This window comes from Anoplolepis gracilipes, chromosome 7 (assembly GCF_047496725.1).
Source record: "Anoplolepis gracilipes chromosome 7, ASM4749672v1, whole genome shotgun sequence".
NCBI lineage: Eukaryota > Metazoa > Arthropoda > Insecta > Hymenoptera > Formicidae > Anoplolepis > Anoplolepis gracilipes.
In genome coordinates, this window is record NC_132976.1 from 11,349,157 (window position 1) to 11,371,268 (window position 22,112).

The window sequence follows — 22,112 nt, forward strand, 5'->3', positions numbered from 1 at the left end:
TTATTATTAGAGAATATATCGACTGACAATCGTTAAAAATGGAAGGTCAAATTGATAAATTGCTAGACCGAACGTTACATACACTTGCACTCGTAATCCTAAATCCCACCCATTACACCCTCTGAACGACCGCAACCTACCACCCTTCGGCCACTATTCTGACTTAAACTGTTTGAGTTGCGACTTTACCGGATTACCACGGAATCTGCCAAACCCCTTCGTCGTTCGAGAAGTTCCAACCCTAGGTGATTATTTCGAGATCTCCGTGTCTTCGTGCTACGATATTCAAGATAATGCTCGGAATATCGGAACACTTGAATGTGATGTTAAAAACATTACATCGTAAATATTAGAGAATGTACAAATAACTAAATAAAAAATTAAATAAAATAAAAAACGTTGCAAACCCCTTTGAGTGAAAATTCCTTTTTATGCAGGAAATACGTAGATCAATTTTAATAAATCTTATTGAAATGCGATAGCTAATTAATGTTGGAAGAAATTATGTAGTAATAATTATTATACATATTAAAAATATTCAACGCATTAAATTAATCATTACAAATGTAACGATTAATTATACCGACTATTGGATAAGAGTAAAGTAATGAAGATGACGAAAAAACATTATTTCTGATAAATGTTTATGAGAGATTAGTCAAGATAAAAATCGCATATAAGGCTTTAGTAAGAAGTTAAGAGCTTTTTCCACAGTCGTTTGCGCCATCAGCAAATTCAAGCGGAATCTCGAAGAAAGCAACTGCCGTAAAAAAATTCGAACGAGAGCAAACTCCCATAAAAGAGTTTCCACAGTAGCCACTCGAATTTCTTTACAACGTTTCCAAGCTTCACGGTAAATCCGGTGCTTTCGTTATGCATTTCGTTATGAGCCACATAATATTTTACACATTATTTTAACTAGGTATATGCCTAGTAAGTGTCTGTAGAAATACTTGGTTTACTAAAAAAGTTACTGTCGTCTCTAAAAAAAAAAGTAGAAAAAAATTTTCTTACAAATTCAAAAAACTTATTTCAAATGTAAAAATATGTTTAGTTGAAATACATATTACAGTAAAATAGATTCTTGAAGCTAAAAATCTAGATTTAAAATTAATATGTTTCCAGGGTGTCTACTCAAATCTTTCAAAAAAAAATTCGCTAAAAATTCCTTAATCTTTTTAAAGTATTTTTGTTTAAAAATTCTAATACTTTCTACTTATATGAAGAAAAAACACACAGTCATTTAAACCTTAAATGTATATGTATTTGCAAATATACTGAAAAACTAAATAGTTTATAGAATAAACATCTTTCACTTGAATAACATTTTTATTTTTTATCACTAAACATTAAAAATAGAAAGAATATATATATATATATATATATTAAAAACATGTAATTCATAACTTGGTTTATCGACGAATTGCTGATTGCTTACAATATAAAGCAAAATTATCAAAGAGAAAATATTATAAAAAGTTCCTAGAGTTTCAATAAAATTGCATGAAAATTTCCTGATTTTTCCAGGTATAAAAGAAATATCTGAGAATTCCAGGTTTTCCAGGTTTTCCATGGAGTAGATACCCTGTGTTCCTCTTTTTTACGATATCGTGACTGCGTTTCATCATTCTCGCGGTTTTCCGCGGAAACCAGAGACGCGAAAAACAGGCGGAGATTTCATTCTTCCGATGAAACTGGATGCCGATGTGCATTGGTCCGCGCATGATACATTTATTGATCCTGTGGCATCAAACGTTTACGAGTTGCTCTTTGAGGGCGAAGATGAAAGCGCTGACGCTCGACAAGTGCATGCCGGCTTAAGCGCTTCTCTATTTCTACCCGCGCCTTTGATGCGCATTATCAGACCTTCTTGTTTTATTCGGGCGCCCGATATATCCACAATCCTTTTAGATTCAACGGCACGTCGAACGTGCCACGGTAGGAGCCACCCGCATTTTTAATCTGTCTCGAAACTGTTTGGGACACATTGTTGTGTTACGCCTAAACGGAATCTCGATGGCAAGATTCGATAAATTCTATTCTTTCGAACTGAGTAATTATTATTGTTTATAACACAGCAAAATGTGTGCTTTATAACAGAAATTAGTGTAGAATGTTTTTTTATTATATTTAATTTTTTTAACTTTTAAAAGATAAATACGTTGTTAAAATTATAATATTTCTGGCATATTTTATATTTCACGAATTTCAATATATTCATATAAACAAAATATATTCGAATAAATTCACACACACACACACACACACACACACACACACACACACACACACACACACACACACTCACACACAAATTTTCAATATCTGTTTTAATTCCAAAATCAAATAGCTATCGCATTTATTATTAATTTACTGTCTCAGGAATTTATAAATTGATATAATGACTAAATTGATAGATACTGATATATAACGTCATCACATTCCGGCATGGTGTATGTGTCGAACAAGGCTCGTGAAAATCGCTAAAGTCAAAAATCCGAATCAAGGAAAGTGGAATGGATCCTGCGATATCCCCGTGACCGACTCTGTCACACGAGCATGGAGACGATAAAGGGGGACCGGGCTCTCCGGGTCCCGCAGGGTGGCTTTTTATCGAGTCATGCCCGAGATTTCGGGGACGCTCGTAAACCTCACCCTCCGGGACATCATTCCCTTCCGGAGAGCTTTGCGAAATAACCGGCATTCAACGGCACGACGCCGAACTCGTCCGCGTAATGCAGTTTCGTCGACACGCTGACTATGAACATCGGCTGTGGGCGCGCGCGAGCCGATGACCATAAATTGAGCACCGAAACGGTGCGACCCTCGCGGGATCGTATTTAGAGCTAAGCGGCTTACGGGCTTTCTTCCGTTTTGATTTAACGATAGAAAAATGGTTTAAACTCCATTCGTATTTGCGCGCTGTGAAAAATTGTGGCAAGACGCGATAACCAACTTAGTTTGCGGCCCAATAAAATTTCAAACTTATCTATCTCCTCGCAACATATTGCAGAATAGGCATTTTTCACGTCCGACGCTAGAGATAATATAATGAAAAGATATTTTTGAGTGCTCTAAAAAAAATAGGAACCACAAACAATAATTTTACAAAGTAAAGAATTCAATAAATCGTTACTTATAACGACGTAACATTAAATATATTTCAATTAAATTAATTTAATTTCGCAAACTTTTATCAAAGAATAATACTATATCCATTCTTTATTAATCTTCATTCCTTTTATGCTTCTAAAAATCTTCTCTCTAAAAATTGTCTAAACGTTCGCGCATCTGAAGAAGCTCTCTCTCTCTCTCTCTCTCTCTCTCTCGAACGGGGTGAAGATGTAAAAGGACATAATCGTGCATCTAAGCCGTCCGGGCACGTAGAAATTCAATAGCGATCTAAACTCAATCGCCACGGCCACGAGTTAGCACATTCATAGTAGTTTACCCTTCAACTCCGCCCGTCTATGCTATCCTCGTGGAAGGGCTGAATAGGACGTAAAGGCGGCTATTGTGAGGCGCTATTCAATCGTCGACAACAGAAACACCATTAGGGGCAATGTACGGTGCTGCTAATTAAAATGTAGAGCGACAGCCGGAACGACCTTGTCTCTCGATTCACGTCACTCGGCCATTGAATGTCGATGGGTCGAAGCACTAAATCAGCTGATAACGCGCACTATTATAAAAATTTATGCCAGTGAATTACGCGAGTCATCTAATACAATCTCTTTTTTTTTTAATTTGAAAGATTTCAATTCTTTAAAAATTTTATGAACAAGCCTTGATAATAATAGTATTAAATATACAATATCATAAATAATAAATCATTAAAGGATCGATGCAAATTTATAATATCATACGCGCGTATCGTTGATAAATTTTTAATAAACAATAAATACAATGAAAGAAAATTAAAAAAATTAAATTTAATCTTCTTCTTTGATACATTTTGAGTATATACTTTTGATTAATTTTTACTTTGTTATAAATGTTTGGCATTTATTTTGACGGAGAGATTGTTCGAATCAAATGTTTGCGTTTAACGTGGATTATTATTGTCTTCCGAATCGTTCGTGTTTCAACAAATTCCGACATGGATATGTTTGCGAGTAAAAACGAAAATTGCAACATGAACAACTGCGACGCGCAATGAGACGCAGCGACGCATAGCGAATCCGGTTGGCCGCGGACGGTTAAATCACCATCGTAAACCGCAATTCGCGTATTATGCCAACGCGATTCAACGGTCGAATGAGGTTGGAGTTCTCTTAGTGCGGATCTTGGGTGTACCGCATGTGCGCCGACGAGGGATTAATTAACGAATCGCGTATCGTGCGCGGTCACGATGCATGTTGAACGACGTCTACGCTCATCGAAGCAGAAGCCTCAATTCTCGTTGGATTCATTCTGATATAATATATATTTGTATATATGTACATACACACTTGTATAGTATTACTTTCCTATTTGACTCTCTACCATATATAACGTAATAAATTCCCCTTAGCATAATTCTCCGCGTAAAAGAGATCGATATTTTAATGGCCGACTCATAACATTAACTCAGGTCTGTAATCTTTGCGCATGATTCATTTCGACATAAGACAGTCTAATTATTCTATAGTTCCTTCAATTTATTTTACTTGGTGTTAATTTTCTGCAATTTCAAAAGAAGCTTCAACAATACATTACTCGCGGTTACTTGTTACCGTTAGCATAAATATTTATGTCTGTCGCGTCTGTCAATATTGTTAGTGAAATTCTTCGAAAACGTTTTGTAACAGCGATAAAAAATATAAATACAGATATCGATATCATAATAACAGTGATATTTCTACGCATAGATAAATCTACGGTAAATAAATAGCATTGACATGAACGTTATTCCTTTATCTCGGGAGATAAAAAAATACACATTTAGCCTACACATACTCTTAATAAAATTTATTCGATTTAAGTTAATCCTGATAATATATTCAATTTATTTTCAATTTTTCTCAAATCTAATTTCATTAAGTAATTTAAATCGTTTCATCTCTCTCTTACGTTTCGTCGAAATCTCATGAGAAACTTGAGAATCTCCGATCGGTACAATTTTCCAGATTGCAATCAAGGCACACGTAAAAGTGCATACTTTAGAAGAGCGCGGAAAGCGCGCCCGCAAGAGGGTGAGTATTAATTAATAACGCCAATATATTTACACGCCCGTCGATATAAATATCGAATACGTGCGTGAGCGAGAGAATCATTCCGAAGCGTGCGTAGGTGCAAATTGACAAAATGCTCGCAAAGAAATTAAAAAAAAAAAAAAAAAAAAAAAAAAGAAAAAAGAAAAAACGAGGATCGATTAAAAGGACAAGAGATAAAATGAGATAGCAAAAAAAAAAAGGAGAGAAAATAGTTGAGGCAAAAAATGTGGTGCAGGATGTATTTGCACGAATGCAAAACGTACATGTTGCGCGCAAACATTCGTACAAACGAATATGCGTGTACAGTGTGACGATAAAGTAATCTGCTATCGTTATATTGTTCGACTTCTGTCTCTCTATACAAACCGCTCTCTCCAGTCCAGACCACTTCCGGATTACATTGTTAATAATTACCGCGAGATTCGCGTAACCGCGGAATGCGCGCCGCAACCATTCCCTTCTAACGCACCGCTGCGCGTTGTTGATTCCATTATTTATCGCATAACTCGTGGCGAGACACAGTTTTTTTTAAATTCTCAATGACATAATACCGGCAGGTGCATATGAAATTAAAGTATCACAACATTATCGACGATCGAATTTATTTATGTTAAATTGAACTTCAGAAATAAACGTCCGTAAGCAAAAATAAAAAAAGTAAAATATTTAAAATAAATTAGTATGTGACAGACACACACGCGCACACATAAAATATGTGCAACAAAAATGTATTTAATAATTTATATTTTGTCTATATATTTAAAGTATTATTAAGATATTATTTAGAAGACATGAAAAATATAAATAATGTCTATAATGCAGATGAATAATCGTCGAAAAATTTAAAGTCAAAGTTTGACGTTTTTGTTTCTTTTGTTTTATTTAAATATGTTGCACTGATTAAATGCATTTTTACTTTTTTATCTCTCTTATTTGCACTTCTTTTAGAAGCACAAGATGTCCACGGAAACAAATACGTGGACATTAGCAGCTCTTGCGTATATATCGAAAGTGGTCGGTTTGAGTCGATTCGACGAGTCATCTATTTTTACATCTCGGCCGTTTGTTGGCGGCAAGAGAGAGAGAGAGAGAGAGAGAGAGAAAGAGGGATTGTGGCCATGCATTTGTATGGAAAATCCTGAGAATCACGAGGGCTGTCTGCTTGTGCTGCCATCCGGATTTAAAAGCATTTCGATGTAAACAACCGTGCCTTTCGCGCGGCATCAACCATCTAATTTTTTCTTCATCGATGCACTTATCTCCCATTCTCTTTTTACCGTACACTTTTATCCCAAGCCAGTTCGCGAAAGATATATTTTTACAATATGTTACGCACCCCGTTACATTACTCGCAATAAGATAAAACCACAAAAAAATTGCAATTTCTCTCAAAATGTCTGCTAAAATATTAAAAATAAGCACAACTTTTTTGTTTTCATATAATTACTACGCTCCTCTATGACTTTTAAAGTAAATATCTCCTGTAAGAGCTTGTCCAATGTTTTTAATTGCCTTCTTCTTCTCCGCGTGCTTCATATTTTCAAAAATGAAACCGGAGCGACCATCAAATCCGCTTACTTTCTTTGCCATTCGCGAAACGAGGAACCCGGACTTTCCTCGGAAAGCGATGTTGCCGGACGATATAAAGAGCGCATCGTCATAGTCGTCAAGCCGGAAACTTTGGCATTTTGCTTTATATCTCGAAGGAGAAGAAGACTCTATATCGTCCCCAAGAAAAGGCGAAGAGCAATCAAGCCCTGTCCCCGAAGGGCGCATCGCTGTGGGGTACTCAGCGGAAAACGACCCTCTGCCATCCTAACGCGTCAAACTTTAAAGGGGCGCAGTTTAGGCTTTCGTTCGTGTAATAACGCTTTTCGTTATCGCCGCTTTAAATCCAAAATCTCTTCCATATGAAACGCTCGTGTTTGTCAACTACACAACATTTATGCGGAAAAAGGAAAACACATTGTCCTACATCTCAAAGATACGTTATGTCATTTTTCACTCGCTATAATACAATTAAAACTACAATACAATGCACGCTATGTGATAATTTCTCGCCAAATTATTCTTACCATTGAAAATATCATTAAGAGAAACATTCACTCAAAAATACAAACGACAATGAAATATCGATATTCTGAAAATATCATTCACAGATACGAAAGAAAAAGTTGCATTCGCGATAATCGTTGTTTTTGCGAAACATTATCGATTTTTATCATCCATTTTGGCAAAACTCACATTTTTAATAAAAAAATATCGGTTATTTGTCAAAGAGATGGAAACTTAATAACTATGTTTTGAAAATATTAATAATTGACGGCTAAAATATATTTATCTTTCTTGTTTCGCGAGTCTCACGTTGCAGATTCATACCCGCGATATTGAAAAGATATTAGACGTCTCGAGTGAAAGAGAGAGGTTGTAAAATCGCGCCACACACATTTTGAAGCGGAGATTGTATTTCAGATAACGATGAATTTTACAACGTGATGCGATATATGGGTCAGCGAAAGGGGAGAGTGCGAAGGCGGCAGAGATAAGGGTGGAACTGGGTAGATGGATCGTCCGTGTGACGATTATCTCGCGTGACAATGTGTTGCCGCAATTTCCGTCTACGTGGCAGGAAGTTTTAAGAACTCTATTTAAATGCCTTGCTATAATCGAATGGGAAAAGATAATCCTAGAATAGAATTTATTGTGCATTTTTTTATTTAATATAATTTCTTATAAAATATGTATAACAACGAGAAATAAATACGGAGAAATTGGACTTGACAATTTACACAATAGAAAAAGTATATAATTATAGGATGTGCAACTAATTGCTTTCTAGATAATTAAAAAAAAATCAGAATTAGTATAACAGAAGTAAGCAAAGTAAAAAACAAATAGTACAACCTTTAATTTAAAATCTAATTTTCCTTTCGATTCCATTTGTCTGCAGTCGCAATACTTGTTGCAAATCTTTCAGCTATAGGTGTAGCCAAATTAGATACAAGACGATTATATTTATGAGAAAACGATAATTCATAAAAATGATGATTATGAAGAGGAAGAAAAAAAAAATAATCCGCAAGTAATAAAGATATTTGATGATATGTATTCATGGATGTATGCGATTGATATTAAATGATCATAAAGAGACAGTTCGAAACTAGGAATGACAGAAGGATCAATGTGGATAGCAATCGAGATGAAGAAACGGCAAAAGAGAGGAAAAGAGGAAGAGAGAGAGAGAGAGAGAGAAGAAAAAAGAGGCGAAGGCAAGTCCTGCTGGACGGTTGCCACAAGGCGCTTCGAAAGTAACGATCTCGTTATCGTTCTGCCTCGAGAAGCGAAGGACTTAAGATAATAAGTTTGTATGGGAGGGTTGGAGAGTCCTTAATAAGAAACCGGAGCGCTCTCACGCGCGTGAGAGGGAAATAGCGCTCGCTTACCTTTCCCTTTCCCTCTCTCTCTCTATCTATCTATCTCTCTCCTTCTCTCTCTCTCTCTTTCTCTCTTACACTCTTTGCCATCATCCGCGTCAGACTACTCAACTTATTAATTCCATTAATATTTCTTTCATGCGACTTGACGCACCGACGCGGCGAGATTATTAAAAGCGCGCGAAGGAGCCGTAATACCCTCGGAAACTTCGTCTTTATTACTATGCGCGGTACTTATTTAAAGAATTAATCGACCCTTTCGGATATCGCTCGAAATGCCACGAGCAGTCAAGCATAAGGCAGCTTGTTCATTTATTTCGCAACATTATTCTTAGATATCATCTTCGAATGCAGAATAAATATCGGATAAATAGTCTTCATTGGAAAAAGTTTCGTTTCAATCATCTTACTAGCATGATATTACTTATTACGATTATTATTCTTTATACGACGCAATTTCTCCTGATGTTCATACAAAACATCTCTCTTAACCATCAACAAAAAAAACTAATTTTTATAACATAATTATCTAATGTTAAAAATTAAAATACAAAAATTAAAATATAAAATTAAAATTAAAATTTTTAATCTAATGGAGATAATGCAAAACAGCGTCTTCAATTTTTAAAAAGTAAGTTTTCAGATTTAATATACACAGTTGTGATTTCATTTGCAAGGATTTCAAGTCAGCAATTAAATCTGACAAGTTCGGATAACATAAAATTAAATATTAATTTCGCTAAAATCGAATATTCCAGAATATTCACAGTATAAATAAAAATCAATATAAATGAAAATTTGCGTGGCTTATTTTCAGTGAGAACATTGAATGGATTATTTAAAGTAATTGAAAAATATATGCTATATGTATGAATAGGTATATTTTTACGAGAAAAAACTTGTGCCAGAAATTCAAAAAAAAAGTAAAATCATTTTCAACTTTTTTTATTTGCATTAAATATTCACAGTCAACCGCAATCAAAATAAAATAAACCGCAGTTTTTCTTGCAAAATCAAGATTTTAAAGTGTGTTAGTTGACTGTGGTTTTCGAGCACCAATAATTTCGTATCTCATTAATCTTGTGACATTTTAAAAAAGTCAATGTAAACCGCTTTGAAATGCATTTATTAACTGACAGGTAATGATGCATTTAAACAAAAATTCGTCCATACCACCGTCTATAAAAGTAAACCGTGTAAATATGTCTCGAGCGTCGTAGGAGCATCCGCGAGGAAAAATAAACGTCATCTACGTATCGCCGTATTGGCTAGAACGGAAGTCGACAAAGATTTCGAGAACAACGCGGCCGAATTGCAAGAGGCGAAGTTGTTCGCTGTCATCTCCGTGAAACATTTCGGTCACTGCACATTGTTGCGAGAAATGCACACAGGAACCAGGAGAGATGAAGTGTGAGAAGGGGGGGTAAAAGGAAGAAGAGAGAAAGGGGAGGTGGGAGAGAGAAATGTAGAGATAGAATGAGAGAGAGAGAGGGGGGGGGGAAGGGAGAAAATATCCGACACCCCGGTTGGTTGGTCCGCCTCTGTCCGACGGATGACGTCCACGATCAAGCTCCACCCACACACATGCCCCCAGCCAACGCACACACGTAGCTACACACTCATACACGTACATACACACTCATACACGCATCCGTACTTGCGCCTACGCATAGCACGCATACACGTACGAGCACAATGAGACAGTTCTGTGTCATCCGGCGCATATACACACATACACACGCGCGACATAATACACTAAAAGCCAACAGAACACACATACACATATACATATACACACGCGCGCGCGCGCGCGCGATATCCGCGGCACTTGTGTGAGCTGCGCGAGCCCTTCAACAGGATTCAACGAAGAGAAGATGGGCTGCTTTACGCTCGAAATTGACGAGAAGGAGTTGCGAAATATAGTTACGCATCGTACCTTCTCCGGGGTGATGAGCGGCGTGATGTACGTAGTGACCGCCGTCGTGTACACCTTAGGATGATCACGGGGTGAAAGGAAGCTTGCAGGTCACTCAGTACCACCGTGTGGAGTACCGAGTGCCGTGCGATCGGCGCGGTGCTCTTTCTCCGCGAAAGAGAAACGGGAGACGTTTCGATCAAATCGTTTGATCGACCGGCTGAGAGAGAGACGATTTCGCGCCTCTGTCAAGCACAACACGCGCGTGTACCTGTTGTCCGTGTTGCAGGAGGTCGATCGTGCAACACGTACGGATTTTACACTTCCGTGGATCTTGCTGTATTCTCACTAACGATTTAGGATGTATCCGGAAGAATCTCACGACGATGCTCTTTTTACAAGGGATTAAATCGGGCTCGGTAGACCATTGGATCCGGAAGATTTAATCTTGTAGGATCCTCTCTCGGCGGCTTTCACAAAATTTTTCTCACACTTAAAGCTGGACCAGACAGATAATCCAGACGTACGATCGGTGTACTCGCGCCAAACGTACACTTTTTTCGCGATGCGGAAGACACTAGAAACGATCCTCGATTCTTTGGCGGGCGACGTTACGCGCGAACGTGACGGGACCACCGGAGTAAAGTCGAGTGTTTTCCCTCTTCTGACAGATTTCTCCCAAGTCGGCTTCTGCCTGCCGAAATGCAACCGGTAACGTTGTGTCAGACGAATCGCTGTTTTATTCTTCGCTGTTATCGCGTCACGAGGAAGGTACGAGTGAGGCGGATGGATAAACACCCAGGACAGACAGAGAGAAAGAGAGAAAAAGAGGGAGAGAGATCAACTTGCGAGCACACAGGCAGGTGGTCGTCGTCGCGCTCTTCGTCGCCGTACGTCGGGTTTAATGCTGCACGCTATGACGCCGAGAACAGAATGGGGCGATCGTGGAGGCCCGGGCGAGTGAAGCCGTAGCGAGGGGAGGTGGAGAGAAGCCGTGCGGGTGGCAGCGTAGTGGGGCGCCGGATAGAGGGGGCGAGTGAGTATTCCGGGAAGGGGTCCCTTCATCCCGCTCTTTCGCGTCCTCCGCCCTCGAGCGAGCGCTACCCCTCCGAGGCGCGCAGGCGCCCCCGGGGCGCTGCCGTCGCTCGAGGGGAGTAGTAGTTTTCAGAGGAAGACGAAGGGAGAACTATCTGAAGAGAGAAAGAGAGAGAGAGAGAGAGAGAGAGAGAGAGAGAAGGATGGTGGAATACGAGAGAGAGAGAGAGAGAGAAAACTTCCCTTTCCCCCGCTGATACGGGCTTCTCTCCTTCTCGTTCGTTTCCTTCCTTCACCATCAGCACACCCCAGCATCGACCGACGCGCCACGCTGCTCCGAGCCGCTTTCGTTCCCTCTCCCTCCTCTCCTCCCGCAATCCTCCCCTTTTGCCCACAAAACCTTCTCGCCACGCCGACCCAACGGGAATACTTAATGCCAGGAGAGAGGCTGACTGTCTGACTGCCTCCGCCAAGCCACGCTCGCTTGACGGCGGGATGGTAGCGAGGGAGATCAACAAGACGGAAGCTGAAGAGGCTCGCACGAGCCGCCGGATGTTGCTTACGAACCTTGCGACTACTTGTTACGCGTCCGCGAGTTGATTCCCGACTAATGACGAGACTGCGTAGAAATTATATCATTCACGATATTGCATTATGATGTGAAATTTCTCTCTCCGTTTATTTATACTAAACTGTGTCACTGTCAAATTTTCAATATATTATACATAATAAATTTTCATTAAATATATGGATATGTTGACTAGTAAATTTCGCTTACATCATTACGTATATTATATTTAATTTAAAACAAAAATATTTCAAGTATCACACGGAACTTGAATTCAGATCGAGAGAGAAATTCTGATTGAGAATTATTTAAAAATTCGACAACTAGCTGACACGGCCGCATGAAGGTGCAAGGGACATCCGGTCCGTTCGATATTCTATCGACAGCTGCCAAGATAACGCAACAGCGATGACCCGTCGTCCAAGTAGTTCGAGACCTCGCTCGAGAACGGGAGCCAGGTCCGGTCAATATTGACCACTACTACTCCCGTTGGATACCGAAGTCAACTGTTTCCTCGGCTCCGTTGCCTGGCTGGCCGGAAGCCAGGACCGCCTCTCTCGCACGTCTAACGGCTCGGTGTGAACGTATCCTACGCTTAACGCGGAAGGAAGGAACTAACCTAACCCAGAAAGATTTCATTGAGCCGCAACGTGACTTGGCCGGCTGCCAGTACTATGGACTCCCTACGCGGGCTCTCGCAATGATGGGTGCTCGCGAGAGAAAACCTGCCATAAGAATCGCCATTTTTTTAGAGAAATATCGCCGCTATGGAATGTACCGTCCAAGTTCCTCCGATATGGTCGAATGGTTCCTGTTATCGGACGGAATAGAGGGACCGTTTGGTTGCAAGAACCTGGGTCAAGCTTCTACGGAAGTACGTGTACCGATATCGATATTATGGTTGATTTTCTTTTTTTTTTTTTTGTATTATCACCGAGAAAGATAAGAATGTTAGTTTGTTTGTTTGTCGCGCGGTCCACGGGAGAGAGAGACACCGATAACGCTAGCGAGAGCGGGATATCCTAATACTTGGATGGTGGCGCTTCCAAGAGACGAAGGGTAAAGAGGAAAGGCGGGCGTTGCTTGCTCGCGTGCATTTGGCTTGCATCCAAAGCGAGACGCTGAATGAACTTGGCGGGAAAACCGCATTGGCGCGTGTTTCCTTCTGTCGTACGACAGACGCGACTACAATGGCTGGCAATATCCTTGCACCGGCTGCGTAGAGACGTCTCTATGTTGGAAGATAACACTGAAGATAACCTCGGAATTTATCGACTTTGTCACGTTAGTATATAAATTTATACTGTCTCGGTTTTATTTCTCGTAATATATATATATAGTCTTTGTAGAAAATGTTATTCAACACTATTACGTCACGTATACGTAAAAAACAAGTCGATTGCATCGATATTAATTATCGTAATTATATTAATTATATATAATAACTGTAATTTTATTCACATTTTCTTTCCACATATATCTACGATTATGACAAGAAAAATGTTACTTATTTTTGAAAATTTAGTGCCAAAACATTTTATCGATCTTAATATCAGGCCAGCATGTGTTGATACAGATATCGATATCAATTGTAACCAAACCAGACTTGTAACTTTTGAATGTGATACGTACTTTTCAATATAAAGAATTAGAAAAATTAATTTCAAAATTACAATAAATAGCAAATTGATAAATATTCACTTTAATCGTTTTTAAATTTGAAACTATTTCAGCCTCCATTATCATATCATTGCGGTTATATATTTATGATGTAATAACAGCGCGTTACCGCGGAAACGGTTAGTAATGGGCAAATGACGGATTATTTACTGGCCTCGAGATTTCGGCCAGTCAATGCGATCCCGTAACCGCTTCGACGATCCCACAATAATCATTACTCTAGAGGCTGTCGACTGCCAAGGATGACATGTAATCATGATATTGGCACGTAACTGAGTTATCGCGCCACGCGGGAGGGTCCACCCTTTCCTGGGGTGCTCCACGGTCAATGTATATTCCGCTCGGTAACCAGATCGACGAGATGTTAACGCAATCGAAACGTACGCGTGGCGTAAATCTCTCTAAGTGAAATGCTTCTCATGACGTCCTTATCGCGATAAGAAGTGAAAAGTCTGATCAAGATGATTAATTACAGAGTGGCAAACTTATAAAAAATACTTTTACATATATATATTTTCTTTTTTTTAGCCAAATTTATTTTAGTTATATTATATACAGAATTTTTAATACAAAATATTAATTTAACAAAATTTTTGTATTTAAATTCTAAAATAAATATTTGTAGCAATTATTTTATATTAATTTCTCTTATAATATTTATAATAAAAATAATAATAGAAACAATAAACAGCACGAAACTTTAAAATATACATCTAGAAATAATGCAAAATCTTTTAAATATTTATTTCTCTAATCATTTGTTATATAACAATAATTTACCTTTCCATTTTACAAATATATTCTCGAATTTAATTATCAAGAAAAATTAAATTATCAAAAGAGATTTAATTTCATTGTTTACACTTTCAACGTTAAGAATTCTCAAATATTCAGGATTGCAACAATAAAACTGGCTAAATAAAAAAAGTACCATTAACTCGGTCGCGGGATCGATAAGCGGATTCGTACTCTTGAAAAACTTCGATATCGAAGAAAAAGTCTTCAATCCCTTTTAACCCGACTCTCACAATCGGTATTTGTTTCGGTGACAGTACAAGGGCAGGGTGTTTTCGAACAGCAGCCGAGTTTCAGAGGCTCGCATGCAAGATGCACATTGTGGGGAAAGGGAATCAAAAGAGGGAGGAAGGGATCGCTCGATTGCGCCGTTCGACCGCAGTAGAAACTCTTCCACGACCCAGTTCGCCCTTTCCCGCATGACGTCGCCAGGATTTTTGGTCGCAATTCTCAAGCTTGATACTTATCTCCCCGCAATATGGCTCATCCCGGACGACCCACCTCGCCTGTCTACCTCGAAACCGCGCTCTCGATATTCTCTCGACTGTCTGCTTTCTCACCTCGACAAAACCCAAGAAGCCGAGAATGAAAAACTCGAAACTTTTCTAAAATATTAGACGTTCGACATATTCGAAGGGCATGAGGTCTTCTCCCCTTTCCGCTCGTCTCTTTCTCCTTTCAATTTTTCTCCCCGTCCCCCGTTCAGTACTCATTTATTCTAAACTCAGTTGCTCACAATTTGTTCAGAGTTTTCCGAAGTCAGACATAGAGAATAAGAGAAAAAGAGAAAGAGAAAAAGAAGAAGGACGATCGAAGAGAGAAGAAACGCAAGCAGCTCGGATCAAGAAAGCCAGGGGTGGATGGGCAAATAGCTCGAATCACGCGAGCCGTTGCCTCGTAATTAATAGGGCGCACGAAAACGAGCTACTGCGCCATCAGCGACCCTCAAGATCCTCCCGGCGGCTACACATCACCGAGAAGAGCTTGTCCGCCGTAGCGAGTCTTAGAGTCTCCAGAGATAAGTCTTAATCGATATTGACAGTGTTTTACGCGCCCTCCTTTTTCGTAAGGCGATGATAAGATCTACGGATATGACCTTACCCACTTACGAAATAATGAATAGTGATGACCACATTACAATTAAAGTAGACTTTAATTAAAAGTACGTAAATAATCTGAACAGTTCGATTGACGAAAAGAGAAGAGGTAATAAAATATATTGTCGTAAGATTTTTGAAAAATGAGAGAGAAAAAGAGAAAAGAGGAAAGAAAAAAATTAAGTGTTTTATTATACATTATGTATAAAATATATATATATATATATATATATATATATATATATGTGCATAAATGATATCGTATCTAAATAAAACAAAAATTCTATATTTTTTATTTCTTTACTTTCCAAATTTACAAACTGTATATGTATATGTTAAAAATTTATTTTTAATTTATTCACTTTAAAAGTATTTACTTTAAAATCATTTTTCCCTAATTAACTTTTATACATAGTCTTTATAAGTAAAAATGATCTAGTTTTATTTTAACACATAACAGAGCTAATTTATATAATAATTATTAAAGATATAATGTTTTTCCAAATTGTATTATCTTTGTTTCAGAAAAAATATTATTTTTTCAGTAATAATAACAGATTTTTAACTAAGCACTGCTTACTTGTTTGTCAAGTCTTATTCTTGGCGATTTAGCATTTCATTAAGATTTCACGCCGTAGAAAATTCAGCCTGTAAGAATCGTCTTTCGCCAGAATCTTACTCGCAAATCTCTTCGCGCAAAAATTTATATCCCAAGTCGTAAGAACGTTTCGCGTTTCCCAAGCATTTATCTCATTCACTTCACGAGCATGGGGAGAAGAAAGTGAAGACGAGGACGAGAGGGAAAGGGACGCGCCGTGCAGAATTGGCTGAGGTGCTTGGAGTAAATCAAAGGAAAAGGAAATGAATTTTTATCGAGGACAGAAGGCCTTGGATTCGCTTCGGTAGCAACGCTAGTTCCTTGCTTGATCGTGAGAGAACGAAGTAAAATCTGCAAAAAAATCGCCGAGAAACTGCGGCGAAACGATACGATGCTCAGTACCGTTTTACTCTCGCCTTCGCGAAAAAGTACTCGGAAAAATTCACCAGCGCGATAAATTTACGAGATTCTTCTCTCTTTTTCCAGAACGCCCTTATTTTTCTCTTCCCGATGGCCGGTTTTTCATCCGGTGATTAATGACATTAATAAGACAGAGTTACCATCTTCATACCAATTACCAAGATATAAGACTTCTTATCGATAAAAATTATGCTTTGCGGTTTCATCGCGAATGAAGGTATTTAGCTTCCACGACTTGAAGGGGACTATATTTTAATATAGAATTAATAATCCAAATCAAACCTTCTTTCAGTTTATAAAAAATAATGAATATTAGATTTTTTGAAATAATATGTTTACATAGCTTATATAATAAATACGTAATAAGTTTCTGTATTATTTGATAATATTTATATTCATTTATATTTTAATTTACTTTATGATTACATTCTCTAAAGAAAGATTATCAGAGAGAAATTTTACTATGCAGTTTTATATGGAATTAACATGAAATTCGTTATGTACTAATTGTGTACTAATCAATTTAATAGAGAAGTAAATTTTCGTAGTAAATTTGATGTAATTATCTGTATTATAATAATCTATGTCGATAATAATCTTAATCACTATTCTATTAAACAAATTCATATTTACATATAATGCACATATAATATGATTCTATTTAGTGTTTATTGAAACGATATAATTCTACCCGCTCTAACGTATCAAATCAATTTATTAATTCTGTAAAAATTCATATACTTTTTATTCCTTCATTTTTCTGAATTTGTCTAAAATTTTGGAAAACTTAATTTTCTCATTTTGCAACTACTGCAAATAAGATTCTCTTTCACGAAGGAAGGAATTACGACCGATCCATCGCATCCGAATGCTGATGGAGAAATAGCGAATGATTGTAGTTGACAAACATGTGATTAGTAGAACGTGTCGGAAGCTTTACGTAGGACAGAGTTTAGCAACGTAACTCGCATTTGCTTAAAGACAGGAGAGAAGGAGGAGGTGTCGCTAAAACGGAGGAAGGGAGAAGAAGATAAGTCTGCGGAAATGTACACGCAGGTGTGTACCCGTAGTATCTCGGTTCTGTGAAGCTCGGTAATGACTCTCGGTCGTTAGATTGGTTTGCACGTAATATGCCCACCGACGTGACGCTATATGCTCGATTAATCCGACGGCGTCGCTTACTCGCGTGATATTAAGATCCACGTATACGGAAGAAAATTATCCAGAACGTGTAAACAGTTGTAGTATTCGTCTGCGTAAATCTCTCTGCATTTTACAACGTATATGTGTGTATTTAGCGTAGTGTGTACTGGAAGAAAGCGTAACTTTTATATTAAAACAAAGTGACTGTATCTAATCAATAAAATATATATTTTTCAAGCACACGTAAATCTAGATTTTACGTAACTTATCACGATAGACGTATCTTGCTTATCAAGATTTGTAAAGTTTGGATTATGTCGCTGCGCGGTGAGAAACTGAAAAGAAAAAAAATCTATTACAGAAATGTTATACTCGCGCAGATACTTTTGCAAGAAAGCAGAATTTCTTCTAGTGTAAACCTTTAAGAAGTGGATATTGCTCGTTTCGCACCTCTTATGACGTTGATCGTAAGAGGATCAGACTCGGATTTACGGTTCTTTCGACAAAACGACAGAGGTATAAAATAGCGCACTCTCGGAATAGTCGTGAAACGTAGGTACAAAATGCAATCTTTGTCATCAGATTCCATCCTAAATATACCTTTTCATATTTGACCAACCAATCAGTTTGTTTTGTTTCAAAATTAGCTTTGTGCAGATTGACGTGTGATTATTTGTGGCAATGTAAAATGTTTGACTTATAATAAATTCTTGATAATAAATAATCTAAAATTGACAGTATGTACCTTCAAAATTGCACGCTCTGTTTTACAAACGATATATCTACTCTGCGATACACGAGGTATTTTACAGATACTGCAACGTAACTTTTAATAATACATAAAACGTGAATAATAAATAAAAGCTCAATAAAGACAAATTCAAACCATTTAACATAATAAATAATGTAAGTTCAATAGCGATTCAAATATGATTTAAATAATTTAAATACAAGTAGAGTGAAATATTAATAGTGCGAACTAGATCTCCTGCTCGAAAACAATTACACTCAAAATATTATTACACGTACAATTTTCAATTATTCTCGTGAATCAAGAGTAAAAATCAATGGAAATGCGATTAGTCAGATGTATTTTGACGTGTTGGCAATCTCAAAAAGAGGAAAGCAATGCGCGACAGAATTCCGTGTTCGTTACACGGTATCGACTCTATTTCACGCTCATCAGCCGCGCGAGCGTCTAGAAAACTTCAGAGGGCGAAGAGAGGAAATCTAGTCTCGGTTCTTCCCGGGTGCTCTCATCTCCGGTCTTGACGTCAACTATGGTCCCGAGCTCTCGAGGGCCTCTCCGCGCCACACAAAGACGAGTGAACACAGAGGTGCGCGGGGTCGACGTCAGATCGAGGAGGGAGGGGCGGAAGGACGGGGATGCCACGACGATACACGGAGGAAGCGACACTGCATGGCAGTGACTTTTCGTAAGCATAATGAAACTGCTTGGTAATCTTGGAAACCCCGCGAACCGCTCGTCGCGCTAGTTGGTCGACTTAAATATCTCGAAATGGATCTTGTCCTCTCTTTCGTACCAAAGACGCCCGATTCGGCGACCGACAACATGCACGTGTTAAGGTTTCAGATATTACGTCGCACGTCTGAGGCCCCGAAGTGAATTTCGTGGCTCGAAAGAGCGACTTATTATGATGGTTTTCTCTAAATCGAGAAAATCAGGATTTTTTCGAAAGAGCGATTTCTCTCGGTCTTCGAGAGACGAAAGAAATTTAATATTCTCACCTCAATTAAAAATGGTAAAATTTTTGAAAAATGTGCATCGCGGAATATATTACGAAATGTTTAGTGTATTATTAATATTTTCAAAAATCTCGACTATAATAAGAGTTACTGTAATAATATATACATTGTATAACATTATACCTGCAGCGTTGTAACAATTTCAATTTCATATTTGGATGTGTAACTCGATATTACAATACACACGCTCATAATGGTATAATATTGACAAAACATTGGTTGCTATACTGGCACCAATATATTATGTATTTCGGCGCAAAATGGGTTAAAATAAAAACACGGAGAACACATTGTCTGCTTGCACTACTTATTCTGTGACACAGATTAGCGCTTTTATACTTTCGAAATTAAGAAAATTTAACCGACGTTATATTTTCTTTTCAGAATATATCGCTTACCGTCAACGAAGAGAAAGCGCGGAGGAAAATAGAATCGTCACAAAAAACTTTGCAAGACATAACCGGTATCGTCAATTTCATTTAGCACCATTTTATGCCAAATGCAGTCGTCGAAATTTGTTATTAAAGATCGCATCTAATTTCACACTTGATATTAAATTTGCAGAGAAGATTAAATGAATATCAGATATATCAATGTATGTGTGAATAATAAATTTATATAAAATGACTTGTAATATATAATACTAAAATATAATTTCCAGAAATTTAATTTTAATTTTCTAATTACGTTAAGATGTCATCGTTACTATATACATTTTTAAAACTCGTTGCTTGTGTATTTAAGAGAAAACAATCGATTCCTTCGAATTTCTCTTCGCGAAAGCTCCGATATGCAAAGTTAAAATTTAAATGTAATAATGTCTAGCCTGGTGACATTTTTCAGATGATATCGGCTCTCACCATGATATCGGAACTGCTGATTTCCAAACCTCTCGCGTATTTCCTGACGATAATTTTTAGGTTGGACGCATTTCGATCGACACGCCGAAATGTAATCAAACACCACTCCGTAATTAAGAGCGTCTCCCTCGAAACGCGATTTCGCGATCGGCAATGAGCGAGATAAATACGAGCGAGACGGTCGCTTTAATTTGGAATTTCTCCTTGCTGCTTTCTCACGGGAGAGACTTACCGATTAAATGCGCGATACGAGCCGCCGACAGAAAATGCCTCTTCGATTCTTACCTGCAACAAAAAGGCAACGAGCATTTTAATCAAACTGTCGTCGGGCGAGATAAGAATAGGGCGCGTCTTGCGTTGGCATTTAGAAAGCGATTTCTTTCATTCTGTCTCGTCCTTCGAGCCTCTCCCTCTTTCATTCATGTTTCAGCGATATAAATCTTGTAAATAAAACGTGTAAAATAATTCTACTTAAAAAAATATACTAATATATATTAGTCATTCTTTCGCATAAACCCTGCTCAAATCCAATTAAAAATATTGCGCGATATTGTGAGATGTATCACGGAATAAAGGGTTAAATTACGAGGATAGAACGGTCGACCATCATGATGGACTTAACTAATTGTAAGTTTATATTCGGTGCAACAACGGTGAAAGCGCACTGAATCGTAGCCAGTCTCGCCAAAGCGCCCTGTACACAATCAATCTGTTAAACGCACTTATTTATTCTTGCCCGTCGTGTCGGTACGACGAGGCAACGAGGCAACGTTGGAACGTCGGGACGTCGATGTAGCTATTAACCACGGAGATATATTTGACGATGGTCGAGCGAGCGCCTGTAAAACTTATTTTACCGGAATTAATTAGTCAAGGTACATCCACTAAATATTCGAATAATCTATTTGGACCGTTCATGAATAAACAATTACCGAATGCGATTAATTCTATTTTATTTACATGTTTTATATATTAAAAGTATAATGAAAATATTCTCCATTTTCTGGACAAGTGACTTGTCGAGACAAATTGGCAGAGCGAACGTCCCGACTCAACGAGTCAGTTAGTTCTGACGCTGCCTATCCGGCGAGTGGACACAAAGCGTGTCAGGGGTGGCTATAAATCTCAACGGGCTCTTGATCAAACGATCAACTAATACCGGATCGTGAGAGGTTCGCTCTTTCCCCCGGAGTCGTGTCAGTGCTCCTTGCCCCTTCGTCAGGAACCTACTCGGTTACGGGATAATCCCAGCTGCATTACCTTGATGAGCTCCGGAACTCCGCCTCCTTCGGTGCCTCGTCTCTCTCTCTCTCTCCTCCCCCTCCCTCTTTCACCAGAAGAGATTCCGGTTTATCCCTGGCGTTAGACAGACGCGCGACTAAAGATCGCGATGCATTACTACAACCTCCATTCGCACGTGTGTAAATACGTACGTATTTCCGGATCGCAGAGGCGCGAATTACAGGCACGCGTCGTAATTCCGTATCAGATAGAATGGGGCGATATATTGGACGGATTGTTGCCGCTTTAAGACGGGCAAAACAAGAGGACGTTGCGATATATCGCACGAGGCGGAAGGAGATCCTCGGGAGAGACACCTTCCAT

The 22,112-nt window shown here is 38.3% G+C and overlaps 1 protein-coding gene across 14 annotated transcripts in view; it reads right to left on the minus strand.

Annotated features, from left to right (window-relative positions):
* Nucleotides 1-22,112, minus strand: part of Rbp6 (RNA-binding protein 6) — a 602,105-nt gene that overhangs the window by 182,927 nt on the left and 397,066 nt on the right. The window contains exon 1 of one of the 14 annotated variants that reach the window (XM_072896321.1): nt 10,566-11,737. The exons of the other annotated variants lie outside the window; for them this stretch is intronic. The gene's annotated coding sequence lies outside the window, so the exon portion shown is untranslated. Of the gene's footprint in view, nt 1-10,565; nt 11,738-22,112 lie in introns of those variants that run through there. 14 annotated transcript variants of the gene reach the window in all.